The sequence below is a fragment of the Odocoileus virginianus genome, chromosome 25 (assembly GCF_023699985.2).
Source record: "Odocoileus virginianus isolate 20LAN1187 ecotype Illinois chromosome 25, Ovbor_1.2, whole genome shotgun sequence".
Taxonomy (NCBI): domain Eukaryota; kingdom Metazoa; phylum Chordata; class Mammalia; order Artiodactyla; family Cervidae; genus Odocoileus; species Odocoileus virginianus.
In genome coordinates this window covers 2,656,849-2,672,378 of record NC_069698.1, presented here as the reverse complement: position 1 = coordinate 2,672,378, position 15,530 = coordinate 2,656,849, and the positions used below count along the sequence as shown (strand labels likewise).

At 41.2% G+C, this 15,530-nt stretch overlaps 1 pseudogene; it reads right to left on the bottom strand.

The window, feature by feature from the left end:
* Window positions 1-7,797: 7,797 nt before the first annotated feature.
* Window positions 7,798-15,530, bottom strand: part of LOC110150653 (fatty acid-binding protein, heart pseudogene) — a 56,408-nt pseudogene continuing 48,675 nt past the window's right edge.

The window sequence follows — 15,530 nt, the reverse complement described above, 5'->3', positions numbered from 1 at the left end:
CTGCTTTCATTTTCATTTACATGCTTATTTGTGATATTGTTCTCTTTTCTGTACCCTTAATCTGTATAGTCACATGAATGAAACACTATTTCAATTTGCTTAACTTTAAACAACTTAAATAAAACATTTTGATATTAGTAGAAGTCTATGCTCTTTCTATCATGCAACACTGCCTTGATATCCTACTTTTTACTTTTACTTAGCTCTTTCCAGTGTCTTTGTAAAATCTTTTAAGCTTCTGATGGTGCAGAAATGTTTATTAGGCCCCATCTGTATACTGTATATGGGTTCATTTCTGTTACACCTTTCTTAACACTTACTAGGGTGTGATACATATGCAGCTAAATGAATGGATGGATAAACTAGCAGATCTCTGCCTCAGTCTGTCAATGGGTGAGTGAAAGACCTCATTAGGCCATGGCCTTATTTGATGCAGTAACTCATACCATCTATTTCACCAACACCTGGCATCTACCATAATAGGTCCTCTGTTAGCTTTATCAGAGTTCCTGGTAGTAGTGCTATTAGAGCTGGCCCCTGCTTTAGTTTCTAGAACATTATTCCACTGGGTCTTCCTGCCCCAGAGTCAAGAGAGCATCACTGATGACTAGGACAGTAAGGGACCATCTCTGAGTGATACATAGCTCCTTGTACCTTGTGGGTATGTGCTCCTTGTACCTTGCCTAATGAACACAGTTAAACATGATGAATAACAATAGTAATAGGAGCTTTGATAAAGCTAGACTCTAAAGCAATAACAGTAAATGACAATATTTGTTATAATAGTATTATCATTTACCTTGCTCTTTTTTTAATGAGGAGATTTAATCCTTTAGCCTTAAGCATTATATTTTTTTAACTGCTGAAATGATTTGCCCAAGGATACACAAATGAACCGGTAACTCAATTTTAATGAAATGCAGATCCGTCTACAAATCCTGACCTTCACTGTTCCTCCAGTACAAACCCCACTTAGAAAGGTACAGCATGCTTTATATAGCTAATTTAAATGGTGGTAAATAGCCCTGAATTTGACACAATGAATTTCTTCATCATCTTTTTAATCACGACAACCATGTGGCATCACCAGGGCTTTCAAAATACTGCAAGGACTCAATGATCACACCTACATAATTCTAGAAGTTTATAGCTCTTTGTTATATGTTTTACTCTTGTTCCCAAGTCTACTTTGTGGGAAAGGGAAGTACTAGGTGGATTTACTTCTTGGTATCTTCTTTTGTTAATAATATCTATGGTGAGCTGGAGGCAGAGTTGTTCTAACCTAATCAAACAGTTCTAGTTTAGAGAATTTTCTAGTTGTATGGACTTTTATTAAAAAGGGAATGGCGGCCCACTCCAGTGCTCTTGCCTGGAGAATCCCATGGACAGAGGAGCCTGGTGGGCTACAGTCCAGGGGTCATGAAGAGTCGGCCACAAACGAGCGAGGAACATACAGAGCAAGGCAGATGTCGCAGTGATGGTTTTCTTTCTGCCTTAGTAGTGGTCTCTTAGGAAAGAGGATTTCGTATTATTGAGCGAAACTGCTGAGGAGGGACTCAAAGCTCTCATGGGGCAGGTGGAGTTCCTGGTCGTGGAGGGATGACTTTCGTCCAGAACAATGAGAAAACAAAAATAGAATCCAAGGAGAGTCCAGGGGAAATCTCATTGTGGATTCTGAACTGCAGCCCAATGTGGTGAGACAGTGCAATTTTCAGAGGTACCTCTGAAGCCTATCTAAGATGTGCTTATAGAGAAACTTCCTTCCCTTCTCTGAATAACCAAATATTGTATATGATGCAGTGTGTGTGTGTGTGTGTGTGTGTGCTCGGTCACTAGGCCGTGTCTGATTTGTGACCTTATGGACTGTAACCTGCCAGGCTCCTCTGTCCATGTAGACAAGAGTACCGGAGTGGGTTCTCATTTCCTACTCCAAGGGATCTTCCCAACCCAAGGATCGAACCTGTATCTCCTGTCTTTCCAACACTGGTGGTTGGGTTCTTTACCACTGAGCCATCTGGGAAGCCTGTATCATGGGATTAGAAGTCATTTAAAATAAAGCTTACAAAGAGACTTTCTAGAAGAATACAAACACAGTAAGAATTCATCCTCAGGAATATTACCCAGAAGATGGAGCAATCTTCTCACAACATTTTCATATTCAAAAAGCAGTGATAAGTTTGAATCATCACTTTGCTTGAAACTGTCTTAGAATCAGATTCCCTATCTGTTGGGATATACATGATTTTGGATTTCTGTACTATGATAAAAGGAAGTTAAAATGTAAAAAGAAAGGTAAAGGAAAAGATATCCCCTTGTACTAAGATTTATTCTTACATGAATAACCTTAATTATACCAATAACTCAAGACTCTTAGGCCAATGACAATTAACTTAATAACTACTTTAATTAACTGAACAATTTAAATGTGCCTACACATAAATTTTACAAAGTATACACATCCTATAATTTAGAGGTTAAGTTTTATTTAAGAGGCTGATTAGTGTAATTTATTTTCCAGTATCAGCATTCCAATAGAACATACTTTAAAATGCATCCAAAGTTCATTTATACCTAATGCTTCATCATTTCTAAAAGGTTTTCATTCTGAGTATACCTGTGTCTGGGACACACTATTTGTGGGAGCAAATAAGAAAACTCCACTTAAAAATCTGTTATCTATAGTTTAATTTTGGAGATCAGTCCTGGGTGTTGGAGGGACTGATGTTGAATCTGAAACTCCATTACTTTGGCCACCTGATGTGAAGAGCTGACTCATTGGAAAAGACCCTGATGCTGGGAAAGATTGGGGGCAGGAGGAGAAGGGGATGATGGAGGATGAGATGGCTGGATGGCATGATCGACTCGATGGACATGGGTTTGGGTGGACTCTGGGAGTTGGTGATGGACAGGGAGGCCTGGTGTGCTTCGGTTCATGGGGTTGCAAAGAGTCGGACATGACTGAGCAACTGAACTGAACTGAACTGATACTTTAATTTTAGTTAGCTTTTTAGAATTTTTAAAGCACTTATTTTACATCATTTTGATGGAATACTTTCACTAATACATTGTTAGAATTTATTCAATCTTTATCCAGAATAGCTTTTCCCAAGGTCATATGGCCACAAATTGGAGAATTCAAGGAGGAAACAAATACATCTTTTGGCTCCTGGTTCTTTCAAAATATATTATTTTTAGTAAAGATTCTAGAATTCTTATACATTAATTCAGCAGGCAAAACTTTTTTTGGAAACATTTTCTCCTTTTCCTCTGTCTCTTCTTGAGTATTAAAGATTCAGGAGGCATCTACAAATTCAGAGCTAAGAAAGTATATATTTTAAAGATGTAATAGATTTTAAGAAGTGCAGATTGTTCTTTGTGGCAGAGAAAACAATAATGTAAAAAACTAGCATTTTTCTTTTTAGTTCAGTGAGTGAAATGAAGACTTGGATCATTTTACTAAATACTATGCCTAAGACTCAGCTGTAGGCATATTTGCAGACTGTCAGGAGAACACATTTCACATCTCAAACTTATCATTTTGCCATTGTTGCAAACTACAAATACTCAAAACTCTTTGTGGCACTGTAGTCATCATCACTAATATACACTCTGTTGCCTGTCATGAAAATAAAAACCCGAAAGACTTTAGAAGGTGACCTGGTGTCTATTTTCTATTGCCGAGTAACCAATTGCCCCAAATTAAAACAGCAGTGAGTTGTCTCATGGTTTCTGTGGATCAGAAATCTCTGACCGACACAGCTCTGCTCAGGAGCCCATGAGGCTGGCGTGAAGGTGCTGGCCAGTGTGCGGGCCTCATTTGCAGCTTGAGAGCACTCCTCCTGGCTCATTTAGGCCTCATCAGAATGCAGTTCCTTGTGATTACAACATGATTGAGGCCCTACTTCTCTTGCTAACTGTTGGCTGGGCTTGCTCATAGCTCTTAGAGGCCACCCTCAGGTCCTACCCTCATCCAAAGGCAATTCAAGACATGGTTACCCAACGAAGAGCTCTCTGATGCTTTGGATAGCTTTTAAAAGTCTCATCTGATTAGTTCACCCTGGGCGGGAGGGAAAGATTCCAATTTGATTCACTTAAAGTCTGCTGAGAATAATTATATCTGCAAAATATGTTTTGCCACATAATGCAGCATAATCATGGAAGTACTATCTTATTGTATTTACAGGTCCTGATGACATTTCAAGAGGAGGGGTTTACATAGCTGTGTATTCCATGGAGCAGGGATCTTATGGGCCACTTTAGAAACCTACCCATCACCGACCTATAGTCTCAAGTATATCCATTAAAAAGGATGTTATCCTTTAGTTAAACATTTTTACTTTTGAAAAAATGGTTGGTGCTGTTCTCTGGTTAGAGCATTGAGTTTTCTTGGGAACATTGCCTTCCTTTTGGGAGGCCGCTGATGACACTGACATCTCTTTGTCAGTCCTGCGGTGTTATTCCTCTCCTCCCTGTATTCCAGGTGCAGGAAGTGTATCTAGGAGTGATGGCCAGCCAGCGTTTTATATCCCTTAACAGTGATTTATTTAGAGGCATGTGACCAGAGGAGACCAGTCAGAATGGTTTCTGAAAGTCTGGGTAGTTAGTAGACATAAGTTCTCTCTTTCCCCTGGAATGTTTGGCTGTGGGATGAGATAATATGTGTGTGAGTAGCGTCTTTGTGCTTGTCTGGTTGGCAGGGGTGGGGTGGGGGGCGGTGGGGACAGTTTTAGCCACTTGCTTCAAGTCTTCTCTAAAATGTTCGTATTCACGGATTTAAAGCACATGTTTTATGATGGAAGTATTATCTTTCATATGAAATTTCCATTGTCTTTCTTTTAAATTTATAAATGTTTAATTTGGCACTTTCTCGGCTTGGGTTCCTTGGGAAGCAGTCTGCGGAGATGCACGTGGATTTGGAGGGACAGGTTCTCGGCAACAGTATCTGTGAGTGAATGTCAGGACTGTCCTTCAGATGTGGAGAGAACAGCACCTAGGCCTGCTCCAGGGAGCCATCTGGGTGTCCGTTTAAACAGTGGCTCATAGGCATGTTCACGATTGAAACAAAGAGTTTTACATATTGTGTCCCTTCCTCTATGTCTGTCCACATGCCTTTTTCTCAGACTTCTCGGTCTTTTTCATTTCATGCCCCATCCAACCAGCCAAGTCATTTGTTGTTACTCATGAAACCATGCATATCACAACCTTGGGACACTTTCTACACAACGCAGATGGCGGGGTGCACCCCTGAAGCTGTGCGCATTAGGAGGAATTTCATTTTGGTGGTTTGCAAGGTCATCTCTGCGTGAGATGCAGGAGCTGGTAATTTTCAGCTTGCACACATATACTGAGCCATGAATCATGAATCCATGAGGGAGGAATTTCTGGTGTTTCTAATTCACCTAATGAAGGCGATCACTCTCTTTGTGTCTCCAAGGTCATCTGAGCAGCATGGTAGCGCAGTCTCCTAAGGTCCTTGCAGAGAATAAATCTCGGGTCATAGGATACATGTGGGCTAAGCTGCTTCAGTCTTGTCTGAGTCTTTGCCACTGCATGGATTGTAGTCTGCAAAGTTTCTCTGTCCATGGGATTCTTCAGGCAAGAGTATCGGAGTGGGTTACCATTTCCTTCTCCAGGGGATCTTCCTGACCCAGGGATCGAACCTGTGTCTCTTGAGTCTCCTGCCTTGGCAGGCGGTGCTTTAGCACTGAGCCACCTGGGAACGGCGTGTCATAGGATAGTGCTCCCATATTAATAGTTTCATCCTTATCCAACTTTACGTTCCGTACCCCCGGCTCCCTTTTCTAGCATCTGGAGATACAGGTCTACATGTGCTTCCCCAGATTCTGCTAATGCATGTGGTATGTGACCCACATTTCAGGCAGTCTGCTTCAAAAACACCTTGGTCCTGAAGGGGATCGGAGTTGTTTACCAATCACTGCACCTTCAACAGGCATCCTTTTATGGCAGGGTCATCTTTCACTGACAATTATTTTTCTGCCTACTGGAGCACTTTTATATAATAATAATAATAGCTACCATTTATTGAGTACCCACTGTTTGCCATATGATATATCCAGCAATTTATGAATTATTAATTTTTATGCATATGCTTCAAGTTATGTTATAATTTCATAAATATAGAAACTAAATTTTAGTGAATTTCAATCCTTTACTCATGGCTATACACATAGCTAGTATTTAAGCTGAGGTTAAAATAACTCCAAAACTCGTACTTCTTTTGTTTTCTTCCTTCAAATTTTATTGAAGTATAATTGATTTATAGTTATATATTCTGGGATACAGCTAAGTGATTCAGTTATACATATATATATTCTTTTTCATATTCTTTCTCATTATGATTTGTCACAGGATATTAAATATAGTTCCCCGCGCTAATATGGTAGGACCTTGCAAAACTCATATTTTATGCTATGCGTTGCTTAACTTAAAGAACTTCATCTTTTTCTTTTGGCCATACTGCAGCTTGTGAGATCTTAGTTCCCTGATCAGGAATTGAACCTGGGCCCCTGGCAGGGAAAATGCTGAGTCCTGACCAACTCGACTGCCAGGAAGTTCCTGAAATTCATCTTTAAGAATTTTTATTTATTAATTTTATTTATTTGGCTGCAGTGGGTCTTAGTTGTGGCATGTGAACTCTCATTTGCAGGATGTGGGATCAAGTTCCTTGACCAGGCATTGAACCCAGGCCCACTGCATTGGGAGCTCAGAGTCTTAGCCACTGGATCACAAGTTCAAGTTCCCTGAACTTCTTCTTTTTAAAACAAATTAATTCTGGGCCTGGTTTTCAATTATCAGGGCAGTAGGAAACACAATATAAGCCTTGATTTGGCGGCTTCTCTCTCTAACGACTCTGTAAGACTTGAATTGGGGCAAGCGGAGATGAGCAAGCGACCTGGTCAACACCCATGTTATCTTTGTCATGACCGTTTTGTGTTCTGTTGCATGATGCTTTCACACATGTTGGTCTTCTGTTACTTTTCTGGCAGGAGTGTGCTGGGCCTGCTCAGAGATCTCCATTGTGGTGGTGCTTCTGGCTCACACAGGACCTGATGCTTCTCTCCAGGCCTAGACTCTGGAGGCCAACCTCAGCTCTCCCTCTCCGTCTCCCCTTTGGGACTCTGTGTGAAGCAGGAACATAGATCTCCTCTGCTTGCCAAAAATCCAACCCCATCTAGCTCTAGATCTGAGGGACGCTCACCCTCTCATTTCTTCCAGGTTGCTTTCTTTCCCTTCATCTCTCCTCTTCCCTCTTAAATGAAATTCAGCCCTATTGCTTCATTAAAGGTTTTAGAAAACAGAAGTCGTTAATTCTCTCCTGGGGCAAGAGAAATTCTTGCATGCTAGGACTGAAAAATCTTGATTCTTTTCTTCAGGGAGGAAAGATAAAAATATACCAAAATCACTTCCAGTCTTTTGAATTTTGTGCATCCATGAGAATAGAACAGTAAAAAAAGATTAATATCTCAAATTGTTCTGCCACAATCACAACACCTTGAAATGTGGTAACCATATTGACTGGCATCTGTTCAGTGCGTAGAAGGTGCCAGGCGCAGATGCTCTGTTTGGTTTGTTTGTTTTGGTTTTTTGGCCTTGGCTTTGGTTTACCGCCCTCAGAGCACCCTTTGAACGCAGTTAAAAAGCAAAAGCATCCACAGTGAGAACAGAACTGGATCCAGGCTGCTGCCACCCGACCCCGAGAGAATTGCTCCAGTCAAGCTGGATGTGCACAAAATGCAAGAGAATAATGAGGCAACCTGCTGCTGAGTCGAGGAGTCGTCAGCTGGCAGAAGGGCACTGAAGGAGTGGGCAGGCCGTGACTCTCTTGTGAGTGTGCGTGCAGGCTGCACTGCCCTGGGTGGGTGTCCGGATGGGTGTCCCGTCAGCTGTTTCCTGCACTAGTGTTTCTCTTGTCTGCTCCACTTCTGCGTGTGAACAAGTCTGCCTCCGCCCAGCACGTCACAGCGGATTTGCCCTTCCTGTCATCGGCTGTTGTCTCACCAAACTCCATCCCCAGCTTGAAGCTGATCTGTGCTTTTTTGTGGTGACTGTGTCTCCATCTGCTTCAGGGATGCCATAGATTTGGTCATGGTGGCCACCTGCCTGGTGGCAAAATCCACACCGAGTGACTTCATGTCGTCCCTGGAATTCTTGCCGTCCACTAACGTCCAGGTGCCTGGGAAGGTCCACCACGGGGAGGCTGGCAAGGCTGAGAAAGAGATGACAGAGTACCCTGCAGGGGTTCTGGGGCTGGCCCAGGGACTGCTCTAAGCTTCTTTATTTTCTTACTTCATTTTTTCTTATACCAACACACGACGTAGATACTTCCATTACACCCATTTTATACATGAGGAGGCTGAGGTTTGAAAGGTTAGGTAACCTGTGCCACATTACTGAGCTACTGGATGGCAGGCCAAGAGTTCAACCTCAAGCCATTGATTCAAACATTTCTGCTTATAAACACTGTGGTATTTGCCTTTCATATCAAACACAGCAACTAGAATCAGATAGTTCGCTGATTTGAAAAGAAGCAGTTTTTGGCTTTTGTTTGGCTTTTGGTTTCTTAAATTGAAGTACAGTTGGTTTACAATGTTGTGTTAATTTCTGGCATACAGCAAAGTCACTGACATATATATAAATTATATAATGTTAAATATTCTTTTTCAGGTTTTTTTCCCATTTTAGGTTATTTCACAATATTGAATACAGTCCCTGTGCTATACAATAGGACCTTGTTGTTAAGAAGTGTTTTTGAGTATAAATATGAAGCATTTTAGATGTGGCTCAAAAACTGAGAATTGAGTCCTTTCTTGCTTGAGTTTGCACTGGACACTTAGAAGTGTTCTATTCACTCAGCTAGACAAATATATTTCAATTTTATGTTTTAACCTTCCATGGGTAACTTTGTAAGACAAATCTTTGCTTCACATAGTATTTGCTACAAGGTTTATAGAGAAAAAGTGGAGGTTATATATCTATATATATCTATATCCATATCTATCTGTCCATCTGTCACTATAAATTATTTCAGTGAAATTATTTCAGCCATTGGCAACCTAGTTCTTTCTCTATTACTGAAATCACCATAAGCTAAGTAAAACTACTTGATGAAAAATCACAGACTCTTGTTCTCAAAATTCTTTTCAGAATTGACCAAAACTACCACATTAAAACAAGCAAATCATTAAAGCAAAAATAAAACTGGGAGCTGACTGTGGCTCAGATCATGAACTCCTTTGCCAAATTCAGACTTAAATTGAAGAAAGTGGGGATAACCACTAGACAATTCTGGTATGACCTAAAACAAATCCTTTATGATTATACAGTGGAAGTGGGAAATGGATTTAAGGGACTAGATCTGATCAACAGAGCGCCTGATGAAATATTGACGGGGAGGTTCATGACATTGTGAAGGAGACAGGGATCAAGACCATTCCCAAGAAAAAGAAAGGCAAGAAAGCAAAATGGCTGTCTGAGAGGCCTTACAAATAGCTGTTAAAAGAAGAGAAGTGAAAAGCAAAAGAGAAAAGGAAAAATATACCCATTTGAATGCAGAGTTCAAAAAATATCAAGGCTATCTTTGGAAAGACTTCCTCAGCAATCAAGGCAAAAAAATAGAGGAAAACAATAGAATGGGAAAGACTAGATATCTGTTCAAGAAAATTAGAGATACCAAGTGAACATTTAATGCAAAGATGGGCTCAATAAAGGACAGAAGTGGTATGGACCTAACAGAAGCAGAAGATATTAAGAAGAGTGGCAAGAATACATAGAAGAACTATACAAAAAAGATCTTCACGACCCAGATAATCATGACGGTGTGATCACTTACCTAGAGCCAGACATCCTGGAATGTGAAGTCAAGTGGGCCTTAGGAAGCATCACTATTAACAAAGCTAGTAGAGGTGATGGAATTCCAGTTGAGCTATTTCAAATCCTAAAAGATGATGATGTGAAAGTGCTGCACTCAATATGCCAGAAAATTTGGAAAATTCAGCAGTGGCCACAGGACTGGAAAATGTCAGTTTTCATTTCAGTCCTAAAGAAAGGCGATGCCAAAGAATACTGAAACTACTACATAATTGCACTCATCTTACACACTAGCAAAGTAATGCTCAAAATTCTCTAAGCCAGGCTTCAGCAATACGTGAACCATGAACTTCCAGCTATTCAAGCTGGATTTAGAAAAGGCAGAGGAACCAGAGATCAAATTGCCAAGATTCATTGGATAATCAAAAAAGCAAGAGAGTTCCAGAAAAACATCTATTTCTGCTTTATTGACTATGTCAAAACCTTTGACTGGGTGGATCACAATAAAATGTGGAAAATTCCGCAAGTCTGTTCCATACATCTGGGTCTCTTTTTCTGTTTTGCATATAGGGTTATCGTTACCATCTTTCTAAAGTCCATATATATGTGTTAGTATACTGTAATGGTCTTTATCTTTCTGGCTTACTTCGCTCTGTATAATGGGCTCCAGTTTCATCCATCTCATTAGAACTGATTCAAATGAATTCTTTTTAATGGCTGAGTAATATTCCATGGTGTATATGTACCACAGCTTCCTCATCCATTCGTCTGCTGATGGGCATCTGGGTTGCTTCCATGTCCTGGCTATTATAAACAGTGCTGCGATGAACATTGGGGTGCATGTGTCTCTTTCAGATCTGGTTACCTTGGTGTGTATGCCCAGAAGTGGGATTGCTGGGTCATACGGCAGTTCTATTTCCAGCTTTTTAAGAAATCTCCACACTGTTTTCCATAGTGGCTGTACTAATTTGCATTCCCACCAACAGTGTAACAGCTCAGGTTGGGTACATGAGACAAGTGCTCGGGCCTGGTGCACTGGGAAGACCCAGAGGGATCGGGTGGAGAGGGAGGTGGGAGGGGGGACTGGGATGGGGAATACATGTAAATCCATGGCTAATTCATATCAATGTATAACAAAAACTACTGTAATGATGTAAAGTAATTAGCCTCCAACTAATAAAAATTAAAAAAAAAAAAAAAAAAATAAATCAAATCTTAGAGCATCAAAAAAAAAAAAAAAAAATGTGGAAAATTCCGAAAGAGATGGGAATACCAGACCACCTGACCTGCCTCTTGAGAAACCTGTATGCAGGTCAGGAAGTAACAGTTAGAACTGGACATGGAACAACAGACTGGTTCCAAACAGGAAAAGGAGTACGTCAAGGCTGTATATTGTCACCCTGCTTATTTAACTTATATGCAGAGTACATCATGAGAAACGCTGGGCTGGAATAAGCACAAGCTTGGAATCAAGATTGGTGGGAGAAATATCAATAACCTCAGATATGCAGATGACACCACCCTTATTAAATGAAAGAGTGAAAGTTTGGCTTCAAGCTCAACATTCAGCAAACTAAGATCATGGCATCCGGTCCCATCACTTCCCCAAATAGATGGGGAAACAGTGGCTGACTTTATTTTTCTGGGCTCCAAAATCACTGCAGATGGTGACTGCAGCCATGAAATTAAAAGATGCTTACTCCTTGGAAGAAAAGTTATGATCAACCTAGACAGCATATTAAAAAGCAGAGACATTACTTTGTTCACAAAAGTCTGTCTAGTCAATGCTATGGTTTTTCCAGTAGTCATGTATGGATGTGAGAGTTGGACTATAAAGAAAGCTGAGCGCTGAAGAATTGATGCTTTTGAACTGTGGTGTTGGAGAAGACTCTTGAGGGGCCCTTTGACTACAAGGAGATCAAACAAGTCCATCCTAAGTGAGATCATTCCTAGGTGTTCATTGGAAGGACTGATGTTGAAGCTGAAGCTCCAGTACTTTGGCCACCTGATGTGAAGGGCTGACTCATTGGAAAAGACCCTGATGCTGGGAAAGACTGAGGGCAGGAGGAGAAGGGGGCGACAGAGGATGAGATGGTTGCATGGCATCACCGACTCGATGGACTTGAGTTTGGGTAAATTCTGGGGGTTGGTGATGGACAGGGAGGCCTGGGGTGCTGCAGTTCATGGGGTCGCAAAGAGTCGGACGCGACTGAGCTGCTGAACTGAACTGACCCACATTAAAAAAAAAAAGTCAGAATCAGGAGTGACCTGTGTTGTGTTCTTATTTGGCTTACGTTTTTGCAGTGGTGCCATGGATAATTTCTGCTTCCCTTAAGTAAGGATAGATTATGAAGGAAGAAAAGCACTAAAAGGTTTTTTGAGAGCACATGTTTTGACATATACCATATGGAAATTGCCTGGCACAATGCTGGAACTCAATAAACATTCGTTAATTTCCATGCATTTCCTTGAAATGTGGTTCCCACTATGCTATACACCAGAAACTAACACAATATAGCAAATCAACCGTACTTCGATTTAAAAAAAGGGAAGAAAAAGAAAAGCGTTCTTGGGATTCAGAGAATCACGACTTTGACTTTTCTGTTGGACCTTGTCATTCATATTCTTTCTTGCTTCTCTGGTCTTTGTCTAGTAAGTGGTCTGCTGTCCCCTTGGTAGAGACTGTGCGAGGAGAAACTAATGTCTGTGAAGTGATTTCTAGTACCTATTGGATTTCCTCCCGTTATTTACCGCTTCCACAGGTGACTGAAGGTTGTGAAGAGTACACAGGGACTCTTTGAGGTTCCTGGGATGTCATCCAGTCAGCTGGGAAGGTCTTTGTGTGTTTCTCTGGCTCTTTCTGTCACCTTATAGTTGGAAGCTTGTCTCAGTCTATCCATTAGCATAAAGGTGTGCAGAGTTAATGATGAGTAAACAATATACATTTTATGTGTTTTACAGGTAATTACCTTTCTTTTTCTTCTTAGGTGGAACAATGTGACTGTGCTCACAACTGTTATTTGAATACATTTTAAAAAATTGCTTTGGCCATTATTTCAAGCACTTGTAAAGTTGCCCCCTAAGAATCCAGCTAAAAGGTCTATGCATTTCGATTCATGGCAGTGCTTCTGGGCATTCTCCTGTTTGAGAAAAACATAAATACCTGCCAAGGTGCAATGGGCAGTTTTGGAAAAGTAATGACCACTCTGTTCCAATCAGTCTTATGCAAGGCTACTGTTTAATTCTCTGATTGGAAGCAATTGCACGCAGAAGAGACAGCAAATAGCTGAGGCATGAGAGGCTGCTTCCCAGCGCTGCTGCCCCATTCGGTGGGTCACATTTGCACAAAAGTAGTTCGGCACCTGACTTTCTCTGTACTGTTCCTCCTTCTCTATAAAGGAAACAGTACAGCATTGTAGTTAAGAGCAGTGATTTTAACCTTATGCGAAACTGGGTCAGAGCTTGCATTCTATCCTTAAACTGTGTGTGTGGGGGTGGGTGAGTGCTAAGTTGGTTCAGTCATGTCCAACTCTTTGCAATCCCATGGACTGTTGCCCACCAGGCTCCTCTGTCCATGGGATTCTCCAGGCAAGAATACTGGAGTGGGTTGCCATACCCTCCTCCAGGGGGTCTTCCCAACCCAGGGATTGAAGATGCATCTCTTATGTCTTCTGTGTTGGAAGGTGGCTTCTTTACCCCTAAGTGCCACCTAGGAAACCCCTTTAAATTGTGTGATACCAGCCACATTTCTTAAGTGTTTGGAGCTTCAGCTTCCTCATCTATTCACTGCTTAATGAAGTCATCTTACAAGTTAAATGACCAGCTGTATACACAGTTCCAGAAAAACATCTATTTCTGCTTTATTGACTATTCCAAAGCCTTTGACTGTGTGGATCACAGTAAACTGTGCAAAATTCTGAAAGAGAAGGGCATAACAGACCACCTGACCTGCCTCCTGAGAAACCTGTATGCAGGTCAGGAAGCAACAGTTAGAACTGGACATGGAACAACAGACTGGTTACAAACAGGAAAAGGAGTACATCAAGGCTGTATATTGTCACCCTGCTTATTTAACTTATATGCAGAGTACATCATGAGATGCTAGGCTGGAGGAAGCACAAGCTGGAATCAAGATTGGTGGGAGAAATATCAATGACCTCAGATATGCAGATGACACCACCCTTATGGCAGAAAGTGAAGAAGAACTAAAGAGCCTCTTGATGAAAGTGAAAGAGGAGAGTGAAAAAGTTGGCTTAAAGCTCAACATTCAGAAAACTAAGATCATGGCATCCGGTCCCATCACTTCATGGCAGATAGATGGGGAAACAGTGGAAACAGTGGCTGACTTTATTTTTCTGTGTTCCAAAATCAATGCAGATGGTGATTTCAGCCATGAAAAGAAAAGATGCTTACTCCTTGGAAGGAAAGTTATGACCAACCTAGACAGCATATTAAAAAGCAGAGAGATAACTTTGCCAACAAAGGTCCATCTTGTCAAGGCTATGGTTTTTCCAGTGGTCATGTATAGATGTGAGAGTTGGATATAAAGAAGGCTGAGTGCCGAAGAATTGATGCTTTTGAACTGTGGTGTTGGAGAAGACTGTTGAGAGTCCCTTGGACTGCAAGGAGATTTAATTAGTCCATCCTAAAGGAAATCAGTCCTGGGTGTTCATTGGAAGGACTGGTGTTGAAGCTGAAGCTCCAATCCTTTGGCCATCTGATGCGAAGAGCTGACTCATTGGAAAAGACCCTGATGCTGGGAGGGATTGGGGGCAGGAGGAGAAGGGGACGACAGAGGATGAGATGGCTGGATGGCATCACCAACTCGATGGACATGGGTTTGGGTGGACTCCGGGAGTTGATGATGGACAGGGAGGCCTGGCGTGCTGCAGTCCATGGGTCACAAAGAGTCGGACATGACTGAGCAGCTGAACTGAACTGAATATACAGATGGACATATTGTAAACCATTGCATGGCCTGACTATTTAGACTAATTTTTCATTTTCATCTGCAGAATTGTTCTACAGTTGTCTCATGAGTATTTTAAGTTCCACATCTGAATGTAAATCCCTATAGCTTCAAGTAGATGTTCAATATGGTCTGTGTCCTTGGATGGGAGAGCTGACGGAAGCAGGTAGGCAGGAAATTGTTGGTCTTGTGCTAGAATTGTTTCTCCTCACAGTTGTGGTGGGTTATTTTGAGACACCCATATTCTCTTACCAGGTTGCTGCTACAATTACGGACAAGTATTTGGAAGAATGGCTTTTGAGGTAGCAGTGCTGATCATAGTTATGGAGTTTGATAATTTGTTCCTTGAGGCCAACTTGTCTACGGAGCCAGTTGGTTGAAACTAGAGCCCTGTTCTCATAAGATCCACACTCTGGTTAGTGATTGAACCACTGCTTTCTGAAAGCTGTTGCCTTTGTTCCAAGTTGAACTGTACGAAAAAAGAGCCAGAAAAGTCGTTAGAGTTCCTGAGTTCAGGGAGGCCACAGAAGGGTTTTGACTGAGCTTTCATCATTGTTCATGACTAGCTGCTGAGTTTTGAAGGCTTAGGATATTATGTGGTTTCTCAGACTGACTAAAGTTGGATGAATTATAACTTTAAAATAGCCAGAGGACAGGGTGACATTTTTTTTCTTTTTTGATATTTTATTTTCAGTTTCAGTTTTTCTATTTATAGATGAACTCCTTTCATCAT